Below are 12,666 nucleotides of genomic sequence, written 5' to 3'. Positions count from 1 at the left end.
CGGGAAAGTAAATTGAGTTTTTTGGGAGAGAGCGGAGAGGAAAGAGCTCCTCAATACTCTTTCCTACCCCCAATTGCCTAAAAACTGAATTTACTTTCCCGAGAAATTTGTGTGTCTAAACACGGACTAACAAGCATGCCACATAAATCAATTCCGATCGAAAGTGGAATTGATTCCGTATTAACCCAGCAAACCAATCGTACCGATATCGTAACGAAATCGGAAAAAATTTCGGACGTTACGTCCGATATCTGATCCGAAATCGTAACGATATCTTAACGAAAGTTGTATGAAGTGGTTGACATAATTTCGGAACGAATTGTCGGAGCGAAATCGGATCGATTTCGGTCAGAATTCGCAACGAAATCGGAACAAAATCCTTGGGAAATTCGGAATTCGAATTTCTTCCTCCGAATTTTCGTACAGATTTCTGAACGATTTCGGAATAATGTCGTATGAAAATCGGAGGTACCTTCCGAACTTTCGTAAAGGTTTCTGAACAATTTTGGAATAATTTCGTATGATTATCGAAGGAAAAAAAATTTTCTTTGATGCCTCTTTTTTATTGATAATTTTTTTTATTGGAAGATTATAATTTCAATGATATCTAGTGATTTTCACTGTTGTTATCATTTTGTAGTTATAGTAGAACAATGTAAACTTTGTGTACGAATATGTTGAGTCTATCAGCACTAGCTTGAATTATTATATGTTGCATTTATATTTAAAATCACCCTTATTACGGTTGGCGTAGTCGTATCCAAAATTTCAAGTTGACGTGTCGAAACGACTGATTGGTATTATGAATATATTCGTCCTTAAAAGCTAAAATATCATATTTTAAAAAATTCTTTTGGTAAAAAAATTAATAGAATTGTTAGTAGATCATGTTTAAGCTTTTAATCCAGAAGAAAAACCAACCCTACAGTTTTTACAATCAAAATAATTGTTCGGCGTAGACGTTTTTGTAGTCATTGGCGTAGTCGTTGTCGTAGGGCTATTTTATGGTATCACGAAAAATTTACGACAACGACAATTTTTTTCTCATACAAAATTAAAAAAAATATTTTTTTTAATTGTAAAAAAAATTCGTTCGAAATCATCTTTTGAACAAAAACTAAGAAATTTGCATTGCTTGAATCTTTATACGAGGACTCTAACAGATTTTCAATAGGAAGTTTGTCATCTGATAAAAACACGAAAGTTGTCATACGAAAATGAATTAAAGAAGTAAAATTTTTATTTATTTTCCAATATATTTCATTAATCATTGCCAAAAAATTCTTTTGAAATTGATTTGTTTTTATTTTTATATGCAGTCGTTAAAAAAATCGGTCACGACTCTTTCCTCGCATTTCAACGCCATACGTGATACCGATTTGTCGTATCAAAAAAATAAATGTTATTTATAGCCCAAGAAGTCCGTCCAGGGAATGATGAATGTGTTTCTATCGATATTTTATGGATCTATGATACTGTAAAATAAAAAAATGTTCGCAGTATATAATTTTTCATCATATAAAAAATGCAAACTACGACTACGCCTACGACATTTGAATGCATCGCCAACCGTAATAAGGGGGAATATTTAAAAAATGTATATGCGAATTTTATAACCAACCATTTTGTTTTTAGACAACAAACTAAAATGTTACGTTTTAGATATATACAAAAGGTGGTTGTTGTGCGAAGGGAAAATTGTTTCCGACATATCGATCCGAATTCGTAACGAAATCGGAAGAAAAACATTAGCAAATTCGAAGGGAAATTTACTTCCGACATTTTCTCCGAAATGGGAACGAAATCTGAACAAATTCCCCTACGAAAAATCGTATAGAAATCGATACGAAATCTGAACGATTTTGCTTCCGAAATTGTTTCGATATGTCGGACATCCGACATTTGGTTTGCTGGGAAGCTTCTTCAGAAACCGAAAAACGTGGTTTCTAAAGTGGAATTGTATTTTTTGGAAACATGTCACTTTAAAACACTCCAAAAACACTTAAAAATAATAAAAAATATTGTTTTATTAACAAAATCACATTTAATTTCACATTTTTACCATTTTATTTAAAAAAATTCGCACATTTCCATTATTTCCCAATCAACGAAACCAATTAAGTCTGTCTGGTTACTTTGCCAGCAAGAATTGTCCAGCAAGAACTTTCTCAGAGAGTAAGGGATTTTTATTCTCTTTTATTAGAAAATTTTAAAAAATAAACAGACACCTTCCCAGCAAAAACAGCAAGTAATCAGCTGACTTGCCAAAACAGAACAATTTGTCCGCCAACAAAGGAAGCAAACACGTTGTATTTTATTAAAAATAAAAAAGAAAATGGAACAAAAAAGTAGGTATTTTTCCACTTTACAAATTTGTTCTCCATAAAACAATACAATTAGACTATGTTATTTCCACAATAAAATTGTTTTTAATGTTCACAAACATAAATCAACAAAAAACTAAAAACAGCTGATTGATTGTTTTCAGGAAGAAGAAGAGCTTGCAAGAAGAAATTTGTCCAGCAAGAATTTGCAAGCTCTCAGTGAATGAACTGTCAAAATGTCTCTCTCGAATCGCTCTCTTTTGCTGGTTTTTTGTGTTAACAGACGACTTCCAGCAACAATTGGTACAAAATGTTACAAATTTTAGGGTAACCATACACAGCTATTAGGTGTGTACGATAACTTTCCCAGCAATAATTACTCAGTCAGTTCCAGCAACCTCTCTCAGTGAATTTTACTCTCTCAAGCAAGAAAAATTGCAGAAAGTTATCGAACAGCATTTTGCAAAAACTTGCAAGAAAATCAGCTGTTTCCGAAAATGTATGAAATTTGTTTTTGTTTCTTTTGATATTTTAAACCAAACGGAACAAAAACATAAATTTTAAAATTGCAGTTTACTTATTTAATGCTTTAATCCAGAATCCAAAAAAAAAATGTGCAATTGTGAAATTTTTTTGGTCAAAAATGTTAACATTTCGAATTGTTTACATTGAACAGGTGATTAAAAATCAGCTGATCAGACTTGCAAATTTTTGCGGGACAAATTTTCCCAGCAAAAATTTGCAAGTTCTCAGTCACAAAACTCTCCAAAAATCTCCAAACTCGCTCTCTTTTGCTGGATAATTTTGTTATCGAACAGCATTCAGTAAAAATTTGTACGAATTTGTAAAAATTATTGGGTTATCGTACACACCTATTATTAACAAAGTATCTCCACATATTTTTTTTTCGTGAAAATCACTTTTCTTCAAACAAAAATTAACTAGTTGTAAAAACTAAAGAATCTGGCACTGCGAATGACAAATTAAAGCGAAGATAAAAGAGAACAAAAACGAGAGAACTCATACAAGATATTTTTCAATGCTATGTTGATTTTTTGGGCCTCAATTACAAAAAATCTATAGAAAAATTGAAAATGCAATAAAAATTAACTTTCTTTTCGCACAAAGAAAGCTTTCTTAAAACACAATATTTTTACAAATTCCCACTTTTTCACTGTTTTCGAATCATATGTTTTTGTTTTGTTTCTTTTGATTCCCCAAATGTTGCCATATTTATACTAAATAAAACTATTTTCGGAATTCACCAAATCGATCGAAATCTGAAGAAGCTAAAACAAAAACGATCGAAATGAAATTACGGAATTGAAAGCATTCCGATCGTAATCTGTGACATGCCTGTAAATGTATCAGAAATAAATGGTCTGTTCCAGTACTTCAAGAATCTACTAATTTTTACTATTTTTTCCGATAACATAAAGGAAAAAATGTTATCGTAGTAAAAAATAGTAGCTTCTTGCTGGTTCTGGAACAGAGCAAAAAATGATACATGTTTGCTTTTTACCTGCGTTGAAAATGCGTATTTTTTGACGTTTTGAAATACGTACAGCCCCAGCAAACCAATCGTAAAGACATCGTAACGAAATCGGAACAAAATTCGGACGATACGTCCGATGTCTGATCCGAAATCGTAACGATATCTTAACGAAAGTTGTATGAAGTGGTTGATATAATTTCGGAACGAAATGACTTAGCGACATCGGATCGATTTCGGTCCGATTTCGTAACGAAATCTGAAGAAAATCCTTAGGAAATTCGGAAAGGAAATTTCTTTCCGACATTCGTTCCGAAATCGGTACAAAATCTGAACTATTTCGTATCCGAAAAATCGTTTAGAAATCGGTACGAAATCTGAACGACTTTGCGTCCGAAATTGTTCAGACGTGTCGGACATCAGACATTTGGTTTGCTGGGGCCCTATTCTGAACTCATGGGAGTTGGGAATTTTTTCTCATTCCCACACTTTCGTATTCTGAATAAAATTTTTGTGGGAGATTTATCCCATTTCCCATCTCTTCTCATTCTGAATGAAGTTCGAATTGGGAATTTATTCCCATGGGAAAAAAGTATACATTCTCTATCTTGAATTGTGGGAGAATTTTGTAAGAAAAATCTCCCCAGCTAACAGTGTGGGAGTTTGAAGATAAGTTTCAAGAAATTTCATGTTATTATGAAATTTCATATTTTAAGACATCTACAAGACAAAATTATTGCAAATATTAGCTTCGTTCCAGAACTAAAAAGTTTTTACACATTTTTGCCCGAAATGCGTTCCCAAACTGTAGAGAAGCAGGTAGAAAAGATCGAAAAAAAACAAATCAACTTAATGTTGTACACGTAAAATGTCAACATTTGTTGTGTTTTGTATTAGAATTTAGTTTACATTAAATTATTTTGGCAGTTAAAGATCGATCAGCTGATATTTTCTGTTACGCCAAACAAAAATAACTGCGTCAACAACTTTTTCTCGGAAAATTTTATGTATGCATCTACCTTAATTCACAATAAAGAAATTCGCCTCAAACATATTCCGTGTCGGCGAAAACAATTTTTTCGCCTTTGTTTATGAATTTTGACATTTCAAATCTTTGTTTTTGTTTGAATTCGCTTGAGAGAGGACCATGGTTCCCGTACACCATGGTACAATTACTTAGGTAGATGCCTCAGCCCAGCTGATCGAATCTAAAACGTCAAAAAACTAGGATTTCGCTATGAAAAATCAAAACAAACAACCATATGATTCGGTAAGTAAGAGATAGCATCATGATACAATTAGGAAGGTAGATGCATCGGCGAATTGCTACAACAAAGCAACTTTTTTTGTAATGTAAACTGTCAAAATTTTCGCCGAATGGTCTCTTGTTGTCTCTTTTTATCGCTTGTGTTTGTCTTTAAAGTGATGACATGCTATCTCTTACTTACCCAATCATATTGTTACGGAATTAGATTTAACTAATGTCCGTGTAGACGTTGTTTTATTCCCCAGTACGATTTGTACCAAATAAAACAGGGTTCGTTTTAGATTACGTTTCTACAATGCTTTATTTACTTTATTACACTTATTCGGAACCGACTTTAATTACTAGCACACAGCTTGTCTCTAGTTAGCACGCAGCACTTCTTTAACCGATCTGTTCAGTTCAACGCTTAAAACACAACTCAACTCGTCATTGTCAGTTCCCCTGCATTTATATCCCAAAGTCTCCCTGTTCGAGAAATATCTAGAGCATATCACATTCGCACTAAGCGAACAACCATACTCACATACATACATGGGGGAATACAATTGGACGACAAGCACAGTAATGACGTAACAACAACAAACAAGTGCAAAGAAGTAACAAACTAAACCAGGTATCGGCACCAATACAAATGCATTGTTTGCGGCCTCACGCATACGACTCTCTCTCGCTCTCTCCACAAACAGCGTGTGCGTTAATGCATTGCTAAAATTAAAAATCATTGAAACAACCGACAACAGAACCTTCTTCTTTGACTTCTGAACGAAGACTGAGAGGTGGTTGTTCTGTTGTTATTCTCATCAAGGGCACGTGTGCCCCTTTTTGCCGGACATTGAACTAAACAATAATTACATGATTATGGCAAAACAAAATAAAAGCACATTAATGAAAAGTAACGTAACATCTAGAATAATGAAGAGAGTTCTACATGGTAGTTGTTGTTGCTTAAATAAAGTAACTGCGTAATAAAAACTTTACATTACAATTCAAATTTTTAAATTAACGGAAATTAAACTAAACTAACTTAAACCTATCAGTTACATTCGTAACATTGCCTCCCGCTTAAGCCTGTTCGTCCCGAATAGGCACAGTTCCCTCTCTGTGGTATGGGCATTGGTAACACTGCCTCCCGCTTAAGCCTGTTCCTCTTGACCTGGCACAGTTCCCGTTCCGTAGTGGTGGCAACCGATTTAGATGTACCCTTTACTGCGTCAGCTTTGGTCTTTTGCTCTTCTGGACGACGTTGCCTTCTCTCCAGGAATTGTGACGTTATACCTTCTTTCTTTGTGGTCACCTTCCTAAGTGCCACCTGGTCTTCATCAGACTTGTCCTTCCTTGCTGTACGGCCGCTTTCCCATGGACCTTTCCTCGACGTACATCTTCGCTTTTTCCTCCTCGTTGCGAGATTTTTCCACTTTCCTACGGGCCATTTGTCGGCGGCTTCCACCTTCAGCGTACGGACATCGACAGCAATCTCGCCGGATTCTGCCTTTGGGCGATGTTTGCTTTTCTCGTTGTAGCCCACACTTATCGGTATTTCCACATTGGACCAAGTCATCACACGGTGCTTTATGTCCAGGTTGATGTCGAAGGCAATCATGAAGTCCACGCCAAGTATAACTTCGTCCACAATATCGGCCACTATAAAATCGAAATTTACAGACTTTCTACCCATGCTCAGCCTTTGGTAGGCCTTTCCATGTACTGTTGTAGTCTCGCCTGTGGCCGTTCGCAATTTGACTCCATTTAACGGCAATACCTTCCCTTTTACCAAATCCGGTCTAATAATGGACTTTGTTGCACCGGTGTCCAATGTCAAGGTACGCAATACACCATTGACGAAGCCTTTCATCGTTAAGTTGTGATTCGTCTGCTGGACTATGGCTATAGAAATTGTGGGACCATCATTTTCATCCTCCGCCAGCGGTGTCTCGTGATTGACGGAATTCACTTTATTTGATTCACCTGATGTCTCTCTTTCCAGATTCTTGGCCACCAGTTGGTCGTCGCTTTTTGAAGGCGGTGAGGTGGATCTGGGCCTTGGTCGTTCCAATATGCATTCTCGTGCAATGTGTCCAGCTTTACGACAGTTGTAGCAGGTCCTCCTCGTTTTGCCAGCCCATCGTTTCACTTTATCTATTACCTGCATTAGTGCATCTTTCATTAGTTCGACAACGGTCTGAGGATTGTTGTCCTCAACTTCCAGCTTCCGCACATTGCAAGCCTGAGGTTTCACCATTGTCTCTTGCTTATGTCCGCCACCGTACTTAAGTTCAAGAGCAGCCATTATATCTCCATAACTGTTTCTAGAAGCGGCGGGAATATTCTGTAATACGTCAGCAGCACCGCCCTTCAATGCCATAAGTAGTCGAACCGCCTTGTCGTTATCGTTCCACGAATTTCTCGAAGCAACCGTCTCAAATTGTAATTTGAAGACATCAAACGATGTAGATCCGTCGAATTCCGGAGGCTTGAATTTCAGAGTGTTATCAATAACTCGTACTGGTCCTCCTTTGATTTCCAGTTCAGACATTTTCTTTTCCAGATTCACAATCTTCTCGTCGTGGGCCAGAAATTGCCTATCCAATTTCTTTAAATGGTTTTCCATAACCTCGAATCGCTTTCCAATAACATGCGTAATATTATCGAGTCTTTCGCTAATTTTTGCCTCTAATTCTTCCAATTTTTCGTCGAATTCCTCCGTCAGACATTTGAAGCTTTCATTTATTGCAATAGATTCCTCTTCCATTCTCTTACTAAATTCCTTCGCCAACGTTGCTGTAATCACTTCGGCAAGCTCCGTATAACTTGCAACCGCCTCTGAAGTCTCATCTCTAATATCAAACTCACATTTGTCGATGTCCACTTCACGGTACTTTAACTCTTCCAAAAGGCGTTTTTGTAGCACAGCCTTACTTCCGGTAGTTGGCAACCCAAGCTTAGATAGGAACTTCTTCAAGTGTTCCTCTTGTAGATCCTTGAATTTTAAGTTCATTGTAGGATTATCGTAATCCCACTTCTGACACCAATTGTTACGGAATTAGATTTAACTAATGTCCGTGTAGACGTTGTCTTATTCCCCAGTACGATTTGTACCAAATAAAACAGGGTTCGTTTTAGATTACGTTTCTACAATGCTTTATTTACTTTATTACACTTATTCGGAACCGACTTTAATTACTAGCACACAGCTTGTCTCTAGTTAGCACGCAGCACTTCTTTAACCGATCTGTTCAGTTCAACGCTTAAAACACAACTCAACTCGTCATTGTCAGTTCCCCTGCATTTATATCCCAAAGTCTCCCTGTTCGAGAAATATCTAGAGCATATGGCAACACCTCGAATCTGTACAACGAACACACAGACACACATTCGCACTAAGCGAACAACCATACTCACATCAGGGATGGAAAATTAAAAATTTCAAACAGTACTAAAATGGTACTTTTTTCATTGAAAAGGTACTTTTTTATTATTTTTTAAGGAAAAAAAAATTGTTCAGTAAAAAACAACAACAAAGGCTTATATCTATGTAATCTGAAGAATATTTCAAAATTTCAATAATTAATTTTGTCATTCCGTTTGTGACACATCGAAATATTCGTCGGAGACTCTATAAAGTATTTAACCAAGTCCTTGTCTGTTGAATTCCAGATACAGCTCTCAATATTTAATATGGAGTTTTTTTATTTGGTACAGAAGCTTCAATTACTCCTAGGAAGTTTGCTATTGAAAATGGGCTCTATTCGGTTCACCATACAACGGTACCTCCCGATTTTCGGTATATTGAAGGTTTGAGCCACATTATCATACCAAAATTGTTGAAATTTGGTATTTAGTCTTCGTTGGGGCTACAAAACTCTCCCCCAGAAATTTGTCAGTGCGGGTCCACGTTCTGATATAGCCCCCATAGAACGGTCTTTTGAAAGCTTTACCCTCATTATCCCATCGAAATTACTGAAAGTAGATACTTTGTATTCGATATGGATATAAAACATTCCTATAGAGAATGTGGGTATAGATGCAAGTTTTAAATAGCCTAGAGCTGGCAAACTATCGATAGTTCGACTATCGATAGTCAGACTGTCGATAGTTTTCTAGCACCAATATGGCCCCCATAGAAGAGGTATTGCACATTCTCATATTGGAATGTACTTCGATACCGCTCGTTGTAAAGTCTTTTAAATGATTAGCCTAGCCTACCGTTGTGACTGTAACTTGATATTTCGGATTCTCAAAGGGTGGAAGAACTCCACGAAGAAAATGATCAATATAGGTTCATATTTTGGTATATTCCCAACATATATCCAGATTTTTAAAATTTCTAGTACCTTTATCTTGAATATTGCATTTTTAGTTCCACATAAAATTTTTTAGAAATGGTACTGAATTGACCGCGGGGGTACTTCGGTACTTTTTATAGTGAAATGGTACTGAAAAAAGTACTATTGTACTGAATTTTCCATCCCTGACTCACATACATACATGGGGGAATACAATTGGACGACAAGCACAGTAATGACGTAACAACAACAAACAAGTGCAAAGAAGTAACAAACTAAACCAGGTATCGGCACCAATACAAATGCATTGTTTGCGGCCTCACGCATACGACTCTCTCTCGCTCTCTCCACAAACAGCGTGTGCGTTAATGCATTGCTAAAATTAAAAATCATTGAAACAACCGACAACAGAACCTTCTTCTTTGACTTCTGAACGAAGACTGAGAGGTGGTTGTTCTGTTGTTATTCTCATCAAGGGCACGTGTGCCCCTTTTTGCCGGACATTGAACTAAACAATAATTACATGATTATGGCAAAACAAAATAAAAGCACATTAATGAAAAGTAACGTAACATCTAGAATAATGAAGAGAGTTCTACATGGTAGTTGTTGTTGCTTAAATAAAGTAACTGCGTAATAAAAACTTTACGTTACAATTCAAATTTTTAAATTAACGGAAATTAAACTAAACTAACTTAAACCTATCAGTTACATTCGTAACAATATGGTTATTTGTTTTGATTTTTCATGGCGAATTCCTAGTTTTTTGACGTTTTAGATTCGATCAGCTGGGCTGATGCATCTACCTTCCTAATTGTGCCATGGATAGCATGTGTTCACTTCACTGTACAAACACAAGTGATAAAAAGAGACACAAGAAACCATTCGGCGAAAATTTTGTCAGTTTACATTACAAAAAAAGTTGCTTTGTTGTAGCAATTCGCCGATGTTTCTACCTAAGTAATTGTACCTTGCCGTACACCAAAAAAGTTGTAAAATGTTCACTTCTCTTTGAACAAAAAAGGCGCTGAATAGCTTTCTCTTTAGAAACTTTTTACACGACAAATTTGAGCGAGCAAAAATGTGCAACATGTTTGCCGCCTTCTGATTGGTTGATTCGCCGACTTTGACATTTGTTCCAGTTTTTTGACGTTTCTGCCATTTCTGTGTGCGGTGAACTCATTTTTGAAAGTTTTCTCTTTTCCACATTTTACCATTAAAAAAGTACTGGAACGAAGCTATTTATAAACGGCATGTGTTTGCTTAGTCCCGGGCCACACTAGAGTAATTTCATTGAAATTTTGACATTAAACTTTGCATTTTTTGTGAAAAATGCATAATTTCAAGAAACTAGTGTACACGGTTTCATGTGTTCTGCAATTTTGCTCTGTTGCAATATTCGTAAGAAAAAAAATTGACCGTTTTATTTTACATTTTCTTTTACTTTCATGTCAAAATTTCAGTGAAATTAGTCTTAGTGTGGCCCGGGACTTAATAAAAGCATACAAAATGTACTGTAAAAAACGTCAATAGAAGACTTCGGATTTTGTATATTCTTAATTTGATGGAAATGGACGGATTTCTTGGGTCAAAAACATGGTAGAATAAGAAAAGGTAGCAGCAATACACAGCTGACTGAACTGGGTTGTAACGTTAGTGTCAAATTTCATATGACATTTTATACATTTATTTCTATTTCGATGTACATTATGGACATATATTTTTTGAGAAAAAAATATATCATTCGGAAAAAACCATTTCCCAGAAAGACTTCTTCATATCAATGATATGTAACCTCCTCCAAGTTCGAACGATAAGCCGCGCAGTAAATCCCCGCTTGTAGAGGCGATACAACGTTTGTTAATATGTGAGGTATTTTGTGAAAATTTAAAAAATAAAGCCCTAATAAACATGTGCTTCTTTGATTTCTAAAACAAAACATTGAAACAGCTTCTCCTTTTCTATGAATTTCCAGCGACACCAAACTTTTCTGCAAGAATTTATGCATTTATGGCCCCGGCACATACGGTCCGTTGTGAGTCGCGTCGCGCGTTAAGAACAACAACCACATGAAAAATGTGTAAGTGATGCCAAGTTTGTTCTTGAAGTTTTCATGTGGTTGTTGTAACGCAACGCTCAACGCGCCGTATGTGCCGGGGCCATTAGTGGAATGATGTGGAAACATAAAAATTGAAAATGTAACGAATTTTCATTCATGTTTTCCAAAATATTCAACCAAATGTGAAAAATTATTAGTTTTTTAAATTCCAATAATTTATAGACATTTCCTTGTTTTGTTTACAAACAAAAACAAATTCCTTTGTGGTTGGTGTTCGAGTTGTATTTGTTGTAGTATTTACCTTATATTTGTTCTACCATGCCAAAGATGCAGTAAAAATGCAGAATAAATAAAATGCATTTATTATTTGTGTAAAACAAGAATACAAATTATTAACTTTATTTATTATAAACATAAATTAAAAATAGTTTTAATTAAATTTAATCACAGTTGAGCGTACTTCCACCGTTCTCCATTTAATCCAAGCGTAACTGATTTTGCTTCGTCATCCTATAGGGTTTTTATGTTGCTTTCCCATCACTAGTTCAGCTTTTAAAAATTTCCGTCTCGTAAATTACCACAAAAATGTTCGCAACTTTAGTTTGTATTTTTTTTATTTTATAACAAATTCTTCGAAATATATTCACACTTGTTTCTCTTTTGAAGAAATTATAGCTGTGTTCCAGAAGTAAAAAGTTTTTACAATTTTTACGACTTTTACACATTTTACTCGAAAAAGCGTTCCCGTACACAAAAAAGTTGTAAAATGTTCACATCTCTTTAAACAAAAATGGCGCTGAATGACGCTCTCTTTAAAAACTTTTTACACGACAAATTTGGGCGAGTAAAAAAATAGTAACATGGTTGCCGGCGTCTGATTGGCTGATACGCCGACTTTGACATTTGTTCCAGTTTTTTTGACGTTTTTTCCATTTTTCCGTTCCCGAACTATTTCAAAAAACTTGTGTGTGAGAACAAATTTTTTGCAGTTTTCTCTTTTACGAGTTTTACCATTAAAAGTACGGGAACGAAGCTTATGTCGGCAGAAATTATGATGGGTAGGGGTTGATCCTGTTTTTGTTTTGTAGGGATCTCTAAAGCAAATGCTTATAAAATGTATCGAAGTGAGTGCATTTTTCATAACTCTGTTGGACTACATCGAAAGATGTTGTGAAATCATAACTCCAATTGCACAACTTCCAATTTTTTTGCTGGGTTGTGTTGAAAAGTTTTGTACATGC

Source organism: Musca autumnalis, unplaced genomic scaffold (genome assembly GCF_047663935.1).
Source record: "Musca autumnalis isolate F117 unplaced genomic scaffold, ASM4766393v1 scaffold_3, whole genome shotgun sequence".
NCBI classification, from domain to species: Eukaryota; Metazoa; Arthropoda; class Insecta; order Diptera; family Muscidae; genus Musca; species Musca autumnalis.
The sequence above is the reverse complement of the archived record's forward strand: the minus strand, read 5'-3'. Positions refer to the sequence as shown.